Genomic DNA, 19,206 nt, shown 5'->3' with positions numbered 1-19,206 from the left:
TCCTCCTCCATGCTTCATTGTGGGAACCACACATGCAGAGATCATCCGTTCACCTACACTGCGTCTCACAAAGACACAGCGGTTGGAACCCAAAATCTCAGATTTGGAATTATCAGACCAAAGTAAAGATTTCCACCGGTCTAATGTCCATTGCTCGTGTTTCTTGGCAAAAGCAAGTCTCTTATTGGTGTCCTTTAGTAGTGGTTTCTTTGCAGCAATTCGACTATGGCCTGATTCACGCAGTCTCCTCTGAGCAGTTAATGTTGAGATGTGTCTGTTACTTGAACTCTTTTAAGCATTTATTTGGGCTGCAATATCTGAGGCTGGTAACTCTAATGAACGTATCCTCTGCAGCAGAGGTAACTCTATCTTCCATTCCTTTGGCGGTCCTCATGAGAGCCAGTTTCATGATAGCGCTTGATGTTTTTTTTCGACTGCACTTGAAGAAACTTTCAAAGTTCTTGACCTTTTCCGGATTAACTGACCTTCATGTCTTAAAGTAATGATGGACTGTCATTTCTCTTTGCTTATTTGAGCTGTTCTTGCCAAATAGGGATATCTTCTGTATATCACACCTACGGCAGGAAGCCTAGTGGTTAGCGCGTTGGGCCAGTAACCGAAAGTTTGTTGGATCGAATCCCCGAGCTGACAAGGTAAAAACCTGTCTTCTGCCCCTGAACAAGGCAGTTAACCCACTGTTCCCTGGTAGGCCGTCATTGTAAATAAGAATTTGTTCCTAACTAACTTACCTAGTTTAATAAAGGTTGCATACCTTGTCACAACACAGCTGATTGGCTCAAATACATTAAGAAAGAAAGAAATTCCACAAATTAACTGCCACTTTTCAACCTCATTCATGATCTCCAGCTCCAAATCAGTATGTGAAAATGGTGCATTTCTTCATTTTGTAGAAAACAATACAACCTTAAAGTTCTACCGGATGACATCAAAAGTTACATTTAAAAAAACGGTGATTTTTCAAACACTATGAGATTCGCAGTAACATGGGGAGCAAGAAAATACCCTCCCTCTGGCTAGAAACTCATTGCCAGTTTTGAAAATCACTGTTTTTCTTACATTTAGGACTTTTCTTCTAATCTTTTTCACCACAGAAACGCACCATTTTCACATGTAGGTCCCGGTTTGATGCTGGAGATAATGAATAGTTGAAAAGTGGCGGAGTTGCCATTTAACAATGCTGTTTATACAGCTTGTTGACATTCATCCAAGGACACCTTGACTTGCATTACACACCCTTCACTGTAGAAACATTTTCTCATGAAATCATGGTTATAGAAAAATATTTCTGTAAACGCGACCTGCTACAAGTAGGGAAAATGTTGTGGACAAAACAGAAATGTGACCATATCTCTGACAGTAACCCTGAATGATGAATGTGTGAACTATTTTGTGATCTTTTTGTCTAACCACAATGGAACATTCTAATCTTTATAGGCATCTAATCTTTAAGGCAGAACAGGTTTAAGCAAAGTATAGTGCCATAGTTCTCAGGAAGGTGTACCTATGGCGATAGGAGAGACAGAAGGCGGACTGCTGATACTGCACTCTGCCTTCGTATGACCTTAAAACTACATGGGTAAAGCAAATGTGTTTATCCAACTTTCTTGGCTGTCTCATGGTGTGTCATGATTGTGATGGCCTGAACTTGGAACCTGATAGAATACCAAGGCAAACCATAGTAACTGCAGTCAAAACATGGTGGAACAAAGCCAGAGTGCAGTAACTTTACTTACTGCTGTTTTCCTTAGTTTTTACTTGTATTTTGTAGTTACTGCAAATTTGACACAACATTTTCTCTAAAACAGAAGAAAATTTAAACAATACACTTTGTGACATGATAAAACAGATAACATAAAGACTTCGGTCTTAATTGTTAAGCAGAATACAGAGGAACTACGATGTGGGGAATCGTGAGCTTCTCACGGTGAAATTGGCGTTGGAGGAGTGGAGGCACTGGCTGGAGGGGGCGGAACGTCCGTTCATTGTGTGGACTGACCACAAGAACATGGAATATCTCCGCACCGCCAAGAGTCTCAATTCCAGGCAAGCTAGGTGGGCCCTGCTTTTCACCCAGTTCAACTTCTCCCTCTCATATTGACTGGGACGGTGAGGGACAGTCCCTGGACTTTGTCACAGGTCTCCCCCCATCTGATGACAACACCGCCATCCTGACAGTAGTGGACCAGTTTTCCTAAGACACCCACTTCATTCCTTTCCCCAAGCTACCCTCTGCTAAAGAGACGGCCCAGCTCCATGGACTCCCAGTGGACAAGGTCCTTGACCGGGGTTCTCAGTTCTCGTCCCGGTTCTGGAAGGTGTTCTGCACACTCATTGGGTTGTTGGCCAGCCTGTCCTCCGGGTTCCACCCCCAGTCCAACGGCCAGTCGGAGCGAGCCAACCAAGACCTGGAGACGACTCTTCACTGGCAGGTCTCCACCAACCTCACCACCTGGAGCCAGCAACTAGTGTGGGTCGAATACGCTCGCAACACTCTCCCTTTGAGTGTTCCCTGGGTTATCAGACACCGCTCTTCCCTGAGCATGAGGTTGGCATACCTTCGGCCCAGATGTTTGTCCGTTACTGTTGTCGTACCTGGAAGAGAGCCCGGTCGGCCCTTCTCAAGACCACCTCCAGGTATCGATGACAAGTAGACCGCCAAAGGACCCCGGCATCGTCTCAGGCAGAAGGTATGGCTATCCATCTGGGATCTGCTCCTCCGGGTGTAGTCCCGCAAACTTTCCTCCCAGTTCATTGGTCCTTTCCCCATCTCCAAGGTCATTAGCCCCTCTACTGTTTGTCTTAAGTTGCCCCGTACCCTCTGTATACATCCCACTTTTCATGTGTCTAGAATCAAAATCCATGTCTCATAGCCGTTTGTCTCCTGTTTCCAGGGGGGTACTGTCTGATCTGTTTCACCTGTCTTTGTGCTTGTCTCCACCCCATCCAGGTGTCACCCATCTTCTCCATTATCCCCAATGTATTTAGGGAAAGGGGGATACTTGTCACTCGTTGCAGTCGGTCCACACAATGAACAGATGTTCATGTACAACTGAATGCATTCAACTGAAATGTGTCTTCCACATTTAACCCAACCTCTCTGAATCACAGAGGTGCGAGGGGCTGCCATAATCGACAGACACGTCTTCGGCGCCCGGGGAACAGTGGGTTAATTGCCTTGCTCAGGGGCATAACAAGATATTCTTTCCTTATCAGCTTGGGGATTCAATCGAACAACCTTTCAGTTACTGGCCCAATGCTGTTTTCTGTTTTCCCGGTTTTGACCATTCTCTCTGCCCTGACCCTGAGACTGCCTGCTGTTCTGTACCTTTTGGACTCTGATCTGGATTACTGACCTCTGCCTGCCCTTGACCTGTCGTTTTTCCTGCCCCGTTCAAGCAATAAACTTTTGTTACTTCGACATTGTCTTCCATCTGGGTCTTCCCTGAAACGTTATAGAGGCAGCTTAATCTAATGCTTACCCTATATTAATGCACTAAATGAAGATTTGGCACAACACGTTCGGCTACACATTATAAAATATATTGAGACAAATTACAGACAGTAACCTACAAGTAACAAAAAATAACTCAATTGATTGAACATGAAATGTATTTCAATATTTTATTTTTATTTCACCTTTATTTAAACCGGTAGGCCAGTTGAGAACAAGTTCTTATTTACAACTGTGACCTGGCCAAGATAAAGCAAAGCAGTGCGACATAGAGTTACACATGGAATAAACAAACGTACAGTCAATAACACAATAGAAAAGTCGACATACAGTGTGTGCAAATGAAGTAAGATTAGGGAGGTTAGGCAATAAATAGGCCATAGTGGCGAAATCATTTCAATTTAGCAATTAAACACTGGAGTGATAGATGTGCAGAAGATAAACGTGCAAGTAGAGATACAAGGGTGCAAAGGAGCAAAGATTATAGATGAGCTGTGTACAGGTGCAATGATCTGTAAGCTGCTCTGATAGCTGATGCTTAAAGATAGTGAGGGAGATATGAGTTTCCAGCTTCAGTAATTTTTGCAATTCGTCCCAGTCATTGGCAGCAGAGAACTGGAAGGAAAGGCGGCCAAAGGAGGAGTTGGCTTTGGGGGTGACCAGTGAAATATACCTGCTGGAGCGCGTGCTACGGATGGGTGCTGCTATGGTGACCAGTGAGCTGAGATAAGGCGGGGCTTTACCTAGCAAAGACTTATAGATGACCTGGAGCCAGTGGGTTTGGCGACGAATATGAAGCAAGGGCCAGCCAACGAGAGCATACAGGCCGCAGTGGTGGGTAGTATATGGGGCTTTGGTGACAAAACGGATGGCACTGTGATAGACTGCATCCAATTTGCTGAGTAGAGTGTTGGAGTCTATTTTGTAAATGACATCGCCGAAGTCAAGGATCGGTAGGATAGTCAGTTTTACGAGGGTATGTTTGGCAGCATGAGTGAAGGATGCTTTGTTGCAAAATAGGAAACTGATTCTAGATTTAATTTTGGATTGGAGATGCTTCATGTGAGTCTGGAAGGAGAGTTTACAGTCTAGCCAGACACCTAGGTATTTGTAGTTGTCCACATATTCTAAGTCAGAACCGTCCAGAGTAGTGATGCTAGACGGGAGGGCAGGTGCGGGCAGCGATCGGTTGAAGAGCATGCATTTAGTTTTACTTGCATTTAAGAGCAGTTGGAGGCCACGTAAGGAGAGTTGTATGGCATTAAAGCTCGTCTGGAGGTTAGTTAACACAGTGTCCAAAGAAGGGCCAGCAGTATACAGAATGATGTCATCTGCGTAGAGGTGGATCAGAGAATCACCAGCAGCAAGAGCGACATCATTGATGTATACAGAGAAAAGAGTCGGCCCGAGAATTGAACCCTGTGGCACCCCCATAGAGACTGCCAGAGGTCCGGACAACAGGCCCTCCGATTTGATACACTGTAGTTGGTGAACCAGGCGAGGCAGTCATTTGAGAAACCAAGGCTGTTGAGTCTGCCGATAAGAATGCGGTGATTGACAGAGTTGAAAGCCTTGGCCAGGTCGATGAATACGGCTGCACAGTTTTGTCTTTTATCGATGGCGGTTATGATATCGTTTAGAACCTTGAGCGTGGCTGAGGTGCACCCATGACCAGCTCGGAAACCAGATTGCATAGCGAAGAAGGTACGGTGGGATTCGAAATGGTCAGTGATCTGTTTGTTAACTTGGCTTTCGAAGACCTTGGAAAGACAGGGTAGGATAGATATAGGTCTTTAACCGTTTGGGTCTAGAGTGTCTCCCCCTTTGATGAGGGGGATGACCGTGGCAGCTTAACAATCTTTGGGGATCTCAGACGATACAAAAGAGAGGTTGAACAGGCTAGTAATAGGGGTTGCAACAATTGAGGCGGATAGTTTTGGAAAGAGAGGGTCCAGATTGTCTAGCCCAGCTGATTTTTAGGGGTCCAGATTTTGCAGCTCTTTCAGAACATCAGCTATCAGGTTTTGGGTGAAGGAGACATGGGGAGGCTTGGGCAAGTTGCTGTGGGGGGTGCAGAGCTGTTGACCGGGGTCGGCGTAGCCATTGAAATAGGCCTATAGCCTACTGTATAGTATATTTTAATGCGTCATCTCAGTTTTAATTTGAAGCATCTTTTTATATTTCGCTTGTTTGTATCAATTGCAAAGACATCGCAACCTTGAATTTGTAGTCAACTTTGTTTTGAAGTTATTGGTGTCACAGGGAGGCGGATAAACCATGTGATTCTATAGTTAGCGGAGATCTTCTGTGTATAAAGTGACGCACGAGGGCAAAAAAGCATCTAACAACCCAATTAGCTGTTCTACGAGCGGTCTGAGACAAGTGTTAGATTACGGTTGTTTTCAAGTGCAAAAAAATGGCTTTGGGAAACAACTCGGAGATTTAATAATGCGCCTACGACGTACTTAGCCTTAAGATGCTTTTGGGAAACCGGGCCCTCGATAGCTAGTGTGACAAAGCTGGCTGTAGCCTTGAGCACTTAAAGCAGGGGTGTCAAACTCATTCCACGAAGGGCTGAGTGTCTGCGGGAATTTTTTTTTTTTTCATTTCATTTAAGACCTAGACATCCAGATGAGGGGAGTTCCTTACTAATTAGTGACCTTAATTCATCAAACAAGTACAAGGGTGGATCGAAAACCCGCAGACACTCAGCCCTCCGTGGAATGAGTTTGACACGTGACTTAAAGGCTTAAAAAATACATTGAAGGTAAAACGTAAAAAAATAAATACTTAAAGGTGCAGAAATCTCTTCGCCATTTCCTGATTGCAATTTTTTTAAATAGTTTATCGAATTTCAGTTTATGTGACAAAACAAGCAGGTGTAGAGCCCCAAACTCACCTCCAGACCGCGAAGCCAGTGCCACTGCATTTTTTCATTGTTCCCCTCTAATCAGGGACTGACTTAGACCTGGGACACCAGGTGTGTGCAATAATTATCAGTTGGAACAGAAAACCATCAGGCTCCGGACCTCGTAGGGTAAGAGTTGAATACCCCTGGTGTACAGAATAATTGTACCATTTAACCCACTGTGAAATATATTTTCAGTAACCAAAAATATTGTATTTTCATCTGTTTGAAGCTGGGGAACAAAACCAAAAGTAAAAGACACGAAAACAAAACTTAAGAATGGGAAGCATAGAAATAGCGCACATAGAACAGATCTACAACTTCTTAGACTTGCTTTCAATGAGAAAGCAAGTCTAAGACTTGATCTATAACTCTATAAAGTTACATATTGCAGCTTTCATTTAGCAAAAACGATAAAACAAAACTAAATGGCAGTATCATGTGATAAAACAAAATCTAACCTTTCAGACATGGACCTTCTAGATTAGAACATTCTAAAAACACTGGTTTTACACTGTGGCTTGAGCAATTAACTAATCAGGCACACCTGGAGTGTGACCTGCCATACAAAACTTAGCTACTCAAATATAAGACAAATGAAATACTTAAACAATTAACTGCTTACGGTTGGGACTGACAGTAAGCGCTGAGTAGGCTATGGAAGGATTTGAATGTTGATGAATACATAACATACAAACACGCTTGCTCTGAAGAAATAACTTTCATACACATTCAAAAGGGTCCAATGCCTCTAGTGAAGAAGCCTTTCCTTCACAGATAGCCTACTTCAGACATGGCATCTTTCCATTTCACAGAGCTTCAGACGGACTGTATTACAATAATAAAGTAAAACAGAAATAGATTATTATTAATTAACCCTTTATAACCATTTCGATGGCCATATAAAATATATATATTTCATAGCCTACAAACATTTAAGTATAATTGATCTACTATCAGTTCAAAATATGACACTAAAGGGTAATGAACATGAATTGTTCAAATAACATTATTTTTGACATTATATCAACTTCCAATAGTAGAAAAAAAGGTCATATCTAGAACCAAAATAGTTCTTCGGCTGTCCCTATAGGAGACTTTGAAGAACCCCTTTTGGTTCCAGGTAGAACCTTTTGGGGTTCCATGTAGAACCCAGGTTTTACATGGAACCCAAAAGACGCCAAGTGACCAGTAAGTGTCTGGTGAACGAGATTAGGACACAAGTGCTGAAACCCCTACCCTTCCCATTAGTGACAATAGAAAGACAATGTGAGTGAAGCCAGGAGCCGAGGTTATATGAAGACACCAGTCTCAACATCAACAGTGAAGAGGCGACTCTGGGATTCTGGCCTTCTAGGCAGGGTTCCTCTGTCCAGTGTCTGTGTTCTTTTACCCATCTTAATCTTGACTTTTTATTGGCCAGTCTGAGATATGGCTTTTTCTTTGCAACTGTCTAGAAGGCCAGCATCTCGGAATCGCCTCTTCACTGTTGATGTTGAGACTGGTGTTTTGCGGGTACTATTTAATGAAGCTGCCAGTTGAGGACTTGTGAGGTGTCTGTTTCTCACACTAGACACTCTAATGTCCTCTTGCTCAGTTGTGCACCGGGGCCTCCCACTCCTCTTTCTATTCTGGTTAGAGACAGTTTGTGCTGTTCTGTGAAGGGAGTAGTATGCAGCATTGTACGAGATCTTCAGTTTCTTGGCAATTTCTCTCATAGAATAGCCTTCGTTTCTCAGAACAAGAATATACTGACGAGTTTCAGAGAAAGTCCTTTGTTTCTGGCCATTTTGAGCCTGTAATCGAACCCACAAATGCTGACGCTCCAGATACTCAACTAGTCTAAGGCCAGTTTTATTGCTTATTTAATTAGAACAACAGTTTTCAGCTGTGCTAACATAATTGCAAAAGGGTTTTCTAATGATCAATTAGCCTTTTAAAATGATAAACTTGGATTAGCTAACACAACGTGCCATTGGAACACAGGAGTGATGGTTGCTGATAATGGGCCTCTGTACGCCTATATAGATATTCTATTACAAATCAGCCGTTTCCAGCTACAATAGTCATTTACCACATTAACAATGTCTGCACTGTATTTCTGATCAATTTGATGTTATTTTAATGGACAAATAATGTGCTTTTCGTTCAAAAAGAAGGACATTTCTAAGTGACCCCAAACTTTTGAACGGTAGTGTACGTTAAGTAGGTCAGGTGTTCCGATGTGTGTCTGGGTGTGTTTTGGCAGATTTCGTTCACTCAGGAATGTGTGTTGATTGATGATGTACGTGCAGGTGTTTAAGTGTGCTCATTTGTTTTAGTGACTAGTTCGATGTTGGGGAGGCATGGTTGAGCGGTTGTGGTTCACTCAGGAATGTGTGCAATGAATAAAGATGTGCAGGTGCGGTTGTTTATAATGCCTGTGCAGTGTTCTGTACATCAGACTGTGTTTTTCCCATGATCTTCCCCCTTCTTTGTGTGTGTGGGGTTAAGGCATGTTGTGTGTGTGGGGTTAAGGCATGTTGTGTGTGTGACTAAGACGATGTGCGTCTCCTTTCTCTCCACACCTAAATGGGCGAGGAAAAACATCAACACATTGGGCAATGCCACTCCCAGTATCTAATAACAATCTGTAGGATATTCCGGTAAGAGGATGAATAAACAATGACTTTGCAGAAAAGAGGGGCTGAATCATCATGACTATGCAGAAAACAGCAATAGAGAATTATTTATTTCAAATTATTTATTTCTATTGGTATTATGCATACAAGTTTAAACTGGAACACATTTTTTTATTTTTTATTAAAGTGGTCGGTGGTGTAGCATGCGGATTTATAGATAAGATTTTCACAAAATATTTGTTATTTCTGATTCACAGTTTGTCTCATCAGTCATGAGGGCATAAATATATAGGCTATAGTATGAGACAGCATTTAGAACTGGAAGAAGGGCAATTCACCCTTGCAGGGATGAGTGCAGAATTAAGAAAAAAGTACTTCTAAAGTACTAAAAGATTACAGTCTACAAGATTTATTGAGCAATTCAAGATGTATTGACTAGGCCTACATTGACCATGCAAGCCACATTTATAAAAACACACATTGGCATACTATCCAGATGTAACAAAGAGTTTGAGGGGTTTAGAGGTTTCTTATGTTGTTAAAGGCCGTTTTTTTAGAGATAGACACAGGGTTCCAGCTATGGAGTATGAGATACTGTTTAAAATGGCTTCACTGAAAATACTGTCATAATTGAAATATTTTTGAAAACTGGGAGGTTGAAACTGTAATGTGTTGAGAAGAGAAAAGCAGAAAATAAAAGAGGAGAAAATATTCTCCATCTACAGATCTTGTAGGACCTCCAGTAAGGTGGTGAAAGACCAGGCCTGGGTCTCACAGCTGAAGGGACAGTACTGGCCGTTGTCATTAGTCAGCTCAAGTAGACCCTTCAAAGACAATCTGGTAGGTGATAAGAGAAAACATTGATTATGTGACAATTACAATCAATCATATCAATTGAGTGAAACAATGGAAAAATGTAATGTACTTCTGACTCCAAAAAAACATGATTCCATCCTGTGACCACTTACCGTTTAAACAATTGAGAACGTTATAGTATGTGCAGTCACTTAAATGCTTTGGCTTGTGTCTTACCTCTCCAGGTGAATGTTAAGCCTCTTCTTCACTAGGTTAACAGTCTTGTCGTAGATCTCCCATCTTCTTGGAAAAGTACAGTTCCTAGCTACTAAGAAATGTTTATGTGAGCTGTAAATGCGTTAACGGATCCTTAGTGGTATTTGAAGCCCTTAGCGACATTGAAATCCTGATGTACTGTATGTGAATGTGTGGACGAAACATGCCAGTGGTTGTGTCTGAAATGATACCCTACTCCCTATGGGTCCTGGTCATAAGTAGTGTTCATTCCCAGGGGACCAACGTCTTCATTCCCAGAGGACCGAGTAGCTTCTGCTCTGCCATCTCTAGTGACTCCCCAGACTCTATCCACTGTGAACAGCTCTGGAGCCTGGAGAGCACAGAGAGAGACAAGGTACAGACATCCCAGCTAACAATTCTAGGGAGAGAGAACGTTTTTGTAATGTTACCCGTCATCAGGGTGCGAATTACGGGGGAGCCAGGGAGGGCACAGCTCCCCTGAATGAGACATGAGCTCCCCTAAAGGCAATAAAAGTCCAACTTTGGGGGGGTCTCTAAATAATGATAATCTGAGTATTGGTGATACACTGGTAATGTTTAACACTCCTCCAATCGTTGTGAGATCTGATATTCTGCCCAATGCAACTTGGGCTTCCGAGTGGCACAGCGGTCTAAGGCACTGCATCTCAGTTCTAGAGGCGTCACTACAGACCCTGGTTCGATTGCAGGCTGTATCACTACCGGCCGTGATTGGGAGTCCCATTGGGCAGCGTACAATTGGCCCAGTCCGGGTTAGGGTTTGGCTGGGGTAGGCCAAGGTTAACAATTATGCAAATGGAGTTTACATGTTAGTGATAAAGATATAAAATGTTTTTGGACAATTGCTATTTGTGTCTCATATAGAGAGTGGTTCCACTGTTTTGCAAAAACTGTATTGTGATAGTTACATCTACTGTTAAAAAAAACTGTTTAGCATTTGCATTTAGTGTGAAAACAATCAGAAATTACTAGGCTAACTGGATATACGGTTATTTGGATCCCAGTTTTGCTCATGTGGATTGCAGTTTCCTTCAGCATTCAATGAATCGAGACAAACTAACGCAGCCCACTAAACTGAAGTGGGTTTGCCAAAACAACACATTTCTCTTGCAAAATGCACTAACACCATCAAAGCTTAAAATACCCATCTCAAAATTAAAATCACTCCATCAAAACAGTAGAATTTGTCATTAATGAGAAGATTTATTTAGCAAAATTAACTAACACCCTCTAAAGTGTTATTTGCAATAGCTTCGCATACAACACGCTGTAGGCCTCAGATGACAGTGATGTTAGGCCTACAGCGTGTTCTCTACCAGAATCCGCAGCGAAGTCTGTATATTGATTATGCCTAAGTACACATGTTATTGGTTTATCTTGGTTGTGAACACACTGTAGGTCTAACATGACATTACGGTTGGTGCACCAGACCAGAACTTACTTCAGGCCAGGTATGGCAGTTGCATCGCTTGCAACTTAGAGTACGTTTCTCAAAACAGTATATTTTGTCATCTATTAAGAAAGTAGTCTCACCATTCATTACATAGGCCTGATAGCACAACAAATATTACAGTTTTCTTGATTGCTTGTTTCTGGAATCAGGGTTCACAGTTAACACTGCCCACTAAACTGGAAGTGTGTTTGCTAAAGCAACACATTTCTCTTGAAAAATGTATGTGTGGGGAGGGGGCAAAAAGTAGAGACACCCCCCATTCCCTTCATGTCAAACAGAAGTTACCCATAACATAGTTACCATGTTTTCATGATATAAAATATTACTGTTCCAGACATGTTTCATGGGATGTTGCAAGAGCATTCATGTGTCCAGCTTTCTGAGGGTTTGGAGAGCCATATGTTTCATTGGAACATTGGAAGAACATTCCTGTGTCCAAGAACATTTTAAACACAGGACACTCTCTCATGGTCCCCTGGAGCTTTTTGTCTAGTTCCCGGCTTGTTCCTGGGACATCCCTGAAGACTGATGTTCACCTGATGGTCCCAAAGAAATGTTCTCCCAACTTGTTTCATTACACGTCATCCCTTGTTACTGCTGCTGAGCCCATCAAGGCCCTGGTAGGTGAACCACTGATCCATTAAAGCGGCAATCCTTAGTTGCTACATTCATTTTGGGACGTGTACATTATGATTTGTACCCATTGATTCTTGAAGAATATAACTCATAAATGCCTCATGTCGTACCCATGAGAACCCCAAACATAAGCTTGTTTTATTTCAATGTTTGTAAACAAAGAAAATGTAAACAAACACTATCTAGCCTCAAAACATGGTTAAAACTATGATTTTGATATCATGGATGATCAGTCCTTGCTTCCATATCACTGTCTATGAATTTGGGAGAAGTTACATTCTCCAGCCCAAGTAACTCTGCTTTTTACTGAATCAGGGATGGGGCAATCACTTTGTTATTGTTTCTACTGCTGATTGCCACTTTAACAACTCTTTGCATGTTGGCAATGTTCAGGACACCCACAAACAGTGCTTTTAACATACATACAGTATATGACACACTTTGACATACATGATTATGTTGTGCATGTTCATATATACAGTCATTATTATTAAACATGTCCTCACCTGGGATTTGAACTCACAACCTCTTGGTTTACGGCATTATCATATTCCCGCTACGCCACCATGTATTTGTCAGTGATTGATTTCACATGCATTGCTACACTTTGAAGTAAATCTCAGCTTTGTTAAAAGTACACTCAAGAAAAACACATTGTATTCATCATAGTGATTCAGGAGCAACATTACAACACAGTAATATGCCCCACAAACATTAGACAACTATACAGAAAATCCCCAAATTGCTGAAATAAGTCAATTCTTTAATTTATTTAAAACATTTATTTTTCCGTTATTTTACCAGGTCAGTTGACTGAGAACACGTTCTCATTTACAGAAACGACCTGGGGAATAGTTACAGGGGAGAGGAGGGGGATGCATGAGCCAATTGTAAACTGGGGATTATTAGGTGACCGTGATGGTTTGAGGGACAGATTGGGAATTTAGCCAGGACACCGGGGTTAACACCCCTACTCTTACAATAAGTGCCATGGGATCTTTAATGACTTCAGAGAGTCAGGACACCCGTTTTAACGTCCCATCCGAAAGACAGCACCCTACACAGGGCAGCACCCTACACAGGGCCCTGGGGCATTGGGATATTTTTTAGACCAGAGAAAAGAGTGCTTCCTACTGGCCCTCCAACACCACTTCCAACAGCATCTGGTCTCCCATCCAGGGACTGACCAGGACCAACCCTGCTTAGCTTCAGAAGCAAGCCAGCAGTAGTATGCAGGGTGCTATGCTTCTGGCATAGCAAATCAATGATGAGAGAATAGTTAGATTAACTGATAACTGACACCAGCATAATGGCGTAGCAAGAACGGAATGTCGTGAACCAAGAGGTTCACAAGAATACACAAGAACACTGTCTACAAAAGTGTGTGTGTGTGTGTGTGTGTGTGTGTGTGTGTGTGTGTGTGTGTGTGTACCCAGGCTCCGGCAGGCTGTGGCTTGGATATGTTTGTGGGGTACATCCTGGCCACAGGGAATCTGAGGACGTCGACACTGTCAGGCACCATGTTGCAGTAGTCATGAACGCACTGCAGCCAACACCACACTGCGTCATGACAGTTATAGCGAGTGCCAGTCCCCTGACACTGCAGGTTGGGGTTCAGGCCACACCTCAGGCTGCCTGCAAACACCAGGATGAAGTTTATGTGGAAAAAAGTGACAGATATAAGCCATTAGATAAATTCAAGCAATCATCTGTATAACCCTGATAAAGGTCTGTTGACCAAAACATTTATGTGAGATGCATTCAATTGTTTAGCAGCATCCAAAATCACAGGTGCACTGGAGTTTCTTACTTTTTAGGGATGGTTTTATTCTCCATGCACATGGAAACTTTATAGGTGAGAGCTGAGGGTGAGAGCTGAGAGTGTGAGACATAACTGGCCTCCAGGTGTCTTCCTGTCACCAGCATCAGACCTCGCAGCACGATGAAGTCGTCCCGGCTCCACCAACGGAAGATCCCAGCTGCAAAATGAGGGAAACCTGAATGTGCCAGAAAGACAAACAATATCAGCCAACCAGGAACTGAAAGAGAAAGGAAGGGAGCAACATTATGTGGATGTATCTATATCTCTAACAGTACAGAGAGGGATTTTCCATACCCAGAAGGGCAAAAATAAAGTTGTAATGAATTGGATTAAAATTGAACTTGACTGAATTGAAAGCCTTACCTGCAGCCAGGGAAACACATCACTGCTCTTTATCATTGGAGATATCGTTGAGACGGTAGGGCACATTGTGCAGTGTGGGTGTGAGGGGGCCAGGGCCAGGGCCAGGTGCAGGGCCAGGTGCAGGCCCACACCACACATCTGTACTGAGCCCAGAGCTAACTGCTTCACCAGGGTGGAACCAGTCTGGATAAAGCTTAACACACAAATATTACAAACTGAAGGACTGTCCATGAACTTAGAGGTTTGTGGAACATTTTCAAGTTATTTCAGAACAGCAGTATTCTTTTTACTCCGGTCATGACTAGTCTCATTGACAAATTCAGATTTTTCTATTTTTTTATGAATAGGAATAGCAAGTTGTTATTAAACCCTGTTTTACATTTGATTGATGGTTGTATAGGCCCCAACAATGATGGAGTCAAAGTAGCATGGCACCAGGTAACGAGTGATGTACAAGGGATATGTGAACATAGCCTGGAACCACTTGTCCACATGGAGGGACAACACGAGACATATCATTTAACTGCAGAACAGCATTTGTTGTTAGTCACCACCAGTTTAAAAAAAAACACAGTGTACAAAACATTAGGAATACCTTCCTAATATTGAGTTGCCCCCTTTTGCCCTCAGAACAGTCTCAATTCATCAGGACATGGACTCTACAAGGTGTTGAAAGCGTTCCAAAGGGATGCTGGCCCATGTTGACTCAAATTGCGTCAAGTTGGCTGGATGTCCTTTCAATGGTGGACCATTCTACACAGGAAACTGTTGAGCGTGAAAAACCCTACAGCGTTGCAGTTTTTGACACACTCAAACCAGTGTGCCTGACACCTACTACCTTACCCCGTTCAAAGGCACTTCAATCTTTTGTCCTGCCCATTCACCCTCTGAATGCCACACTCACTATACTGTACACAATCCATGTCTCAAGGCTTAAAAAATATATTTTTAACGTATCCCCTCCCCTTCATCTACACTGACTAAAGTGGATTTAACAAGTGACATCAATAAAGGATCATAGCTTTCACCTGGTCAGCCTGTCATGGAAAGAGCAGGTGTTCTTAATGTTTTGTACACTAAGTGTAACCAGTACATAATCAATGCAATACAACACAGCTGCAGAGATTGTGTGATGTGGTTCGTTTTGTTAGGTTTGTAAGTCTACTGCTTGCTAAGGAGGTGGATTACCATTTACCAGTAGAAGACAGCAAAGTCTTATGGTAGTTACTTATGTGAATGAACAGGCCCTATGTCTGCAATGCATATGTCAGATATTGTATGGGCTAAGATTCATCACAAAAACAACCAAGTAAAATAATCATGTTGAGTAACTGTACTGCCGGTGGAGTAGTGAGTACGGCTGGGGAGTTGGCGTCAAGCACACTACCTGTCTTGTAGTGATTACAGAAGTGGACGAGATGTCTCCTCAAACCCCCACCAACTCCTGGAACTTGGGGTCCAGACTCATCCTGGGAGGACAACATGGGTTACAGACTACAGCCGTCTGTAAACTACAGTCTGTAAGTTGTACTTCAAATTAGATAAAAATGTATTGGTTGTGTACACAAATGCAGATGTTATCGCAGGTGCAGCAAAATGCTTATACAAACATAATACCAAAAGTTTTAAAGAAATAAGAAATTAAGAAATATCAGAATGAGTAATATCAGTCTCTGGAATTTATATACAGTACCAGTCAAAAGTTTGGACACACCTACTCATTCAAGGGTTTTTCTTTATTTTGACTATTTTCTACATTGTAGAATAATAGTGAAGACATCAAAACTATGAAATAACACATTTCAAATCATGTAGTAACCAAAAAAGGGTTAAATCAAAATATATTTTTCGATTTTTGATTCTTCAAAGTAGCCACCCTTTGCCTTGATGACAGCTTTGAACAATTTTGGCATTCTCTCAACCAGCTTCACCTGGAATGCTTTTCCAACAGTCTTGAAGGAGTTCCCACATGCTGAGCACTTGTTGGCTGCTTTTCCTTCACTCTGCGGTCCAACTCATCCCAAACCATCTCAATTGGGTTGAGGTCGGGTGATTGCGGAAGCCAAGTCATCTGATGCAGCACTCCATCACTTTCTTTCTTGGTCAAATAGTCCTTACACAGCCTGGAGGTGTGTTGGGTCATTGTCCTGTTGAAAAACAAATGATAGTCCCACTAAGCGTTAACCAGATGGGATGGCGTATCGCTGCAGAATGCTGTGGTAGCCATGCTGGTTAAGTGTGCCTTGAATGCTAAATAAATCACTGACAGTGTCACCAGCAAAGCACCCCTACACCATCACACCTCCTCTTCCATGCTTCACGGTGGGAACTACACATGTGAGATTATCCGTTCACTTACTCCCCACAAAGGACAGATTTCCACCGGACTAATGTCCATTTCTCATGTTTCTTGGCTTCTTATTGGTGTCCTTATTAGTGGTTTCTTTGCAGCAATTTGACCATGAAGGCCTGATTCACGAGGTCTCCTCTGAAAAGTTGATGTTGAGATGTCTGTTACTTGAACTGTGACGCATTTATTTGGGCTGCAATTTCTGAGGCTGGTAACTCTAATGAACTTATCTTCTGCAGCAGAGGTAACTCTGGGTCTTCCTTTCCTGTGGCGGTCATCATAGAGCTTGATGGTTTTTGCGACTGCACTTCAAGAAACTTTAAAAGTTCTTGAAATTTTCTGCATTGACTGACCATGTCTTAATTAAAGTAATGATGGACTGTCGTTTCGCTTCGCTTCTTTGAGCTGTTCTTTCCATAATATGGACTAGGTCTTTTACCAAATAGGGCTATCTTCTGTATATCACCCCTACCTTGTCACAACACAACTGATTGGCTCAAATGCATTAAGGAAAGAAATTCCGCAAATGCATTCCAGGTGACTACCTCATGAAGCTGTTGGAGAGAATGCAGTGTGCAAAGCTGTCAAGGTAAAGGGTGGATACTTTGAAGAATCTCAAATATAAAATGCACTTTTTGATTTGTTTAACACTTTTTTGGTTACTACATGATTCCATATGTTATTTCATAGTTTTGATATCTTCACTATTATTCTACAATGTAGAAAACAGTAAAAATAAAGAAACTCTTGAATGAGTAGGTGTCCAAACTTTTGACTAGTACTGTGTATATGTGTGTGTATATACATATATAATGTTTGGTATACTCAGTGTATGTATGGTGTGTAATGTGCATAGACCGTATATGAATAGAAAGGGAGTGTACAGCAGTAGTTATATAGGATGAGCCATGACTTTTCACTCGCGGGCCATGTGTATCAATTGTCTCAGAGTAGGAGTGCTGATTTAGGACCCATTTAGATCATATTACATGAACACACGGGACACTCCTACTCTGACACTTGATACATAGGGCACCTGAAACAATCTCAATAGGACAGTGTATTCTTACCTGAACAATATCACACTACCAGGGTGAGCTGTTCATATTTAGTCTGCTTAACAAATTCACTGCGGCCCTTACCAGTGACGTCAGCATGCTTCACAATCTTGCTGTCATGTTGCTGGACAGTTCCAGTAGAAATAATGGTACTAGCAGTGCCTTACAAAAGGAATAGAACTCATGTACATGTGTTTAGACTGAAGTGACCCAAGCACAAAACATCAGGTCTGAGAACAGCCCTTAATTATCACACAATAATCCCCGGGCTCTCATGCCTTACAAACTAAAATTGCCCATTGTGTACAATCACATGCCAGGCATATACAGAGACACGCCTGTGACCCTAGCTGGGATGTAAAGTTGTAATTCTATGGTGCTGTTCTCATGTTACCTGGATGTGTTCTCTGATCTCTACAGTGTGCTTAGGCAGACCGTTGATGCCATTCCTGTTTTTCTGGTATGACCCAGCGATCCGATCCTCTCCACAGTCCTGACCTCCAGAAGCACCACCTCTTTTTTAAAGATTTTGTACAGTGGTGGAAAAAAATACTACAATTGTTATACTTGAGTAAAGGTCAAAGCTATACATCAAATTCCTCACACTAAGCAAACCAGACACCATTTTTTTGCTTTTTTAATTAACAGACAGGGGCACACTCCAACATTCATAAATACAGTATTTGTGTTCAGTGATTCTGCCAGATCAGAGGCAGTAGGGGTTACAAGGAGTTATATTGATAGGTTCGTGAATTGGACCATATCGTTGTCATGGGTAACGTCGAGGAACATGGCATGGGCGATAGAGGGCACTAGACGTCTGAGGCTGGGCTGAACGACCGAGCCCACAGGCTCTCCACCAAATGTGAAGACCAGCCTGCCCTCCCCGTGACTGTCTCCTGCACACATGGCTTCAGAGACAGAGAGGAGAGGAGAGAGAGATCGCTATTGTAGCAACTAGATAAAACAGGCAAATGGTTATAGCCAATATGGTCATTAATAGGAAAACTAACTCAAGCTGAATGAATCTGTCAATTTATTCATAGATCACTTCAAATATTACCACCACGGTCCTTTTTGGCCAAGAGACAATCAATTGCAGATTTATTTAATTTCATATGTATCAATATTTTATGATAAGGCATTTCATACCATGAATAAAGGCGATATCCAACTCTTGACGCAAAACAGAAACAGTGAACATTTATTTTCCCATTTCTACCAGATTATGTAGCCTGGTCCCAGATCAGTATGTGCTCTGGTCCTCTCCAATGCTCAACTCATTTCCTAATTGTCAAGGAGTTGGCATGATTTCACAAATAGACTGGCAGTCAGGCTATAGATTACGTGCCATTTGTGCATTTCCCAGGCTCTTACCTCTGATGAGGGAGATAATGGCCAGTCTAGTGACGAAGACATTGTCCAGCTCCTCGCTGCCGGTGAACAGCTCAG

This window comes from Salmo trutta, chromosome 8 (genome assembly GCF_901001165.1).
Source record: "Salmo trutta chromosome 8, fSalTru1.1, whole genome shotgun sequence".
Taxonomy (NCBI): domain Eukaryota; kingdom Metazoa; phylum Chordata; class Actinopteri; order Salmoniformes; family Salmonidae; genus Salmo; species Salmo trutta.
The sequence above is the reverse complement of the archived record's forward strand: the minus strand, read 5'-3'. Positions refer to the sequence as shown.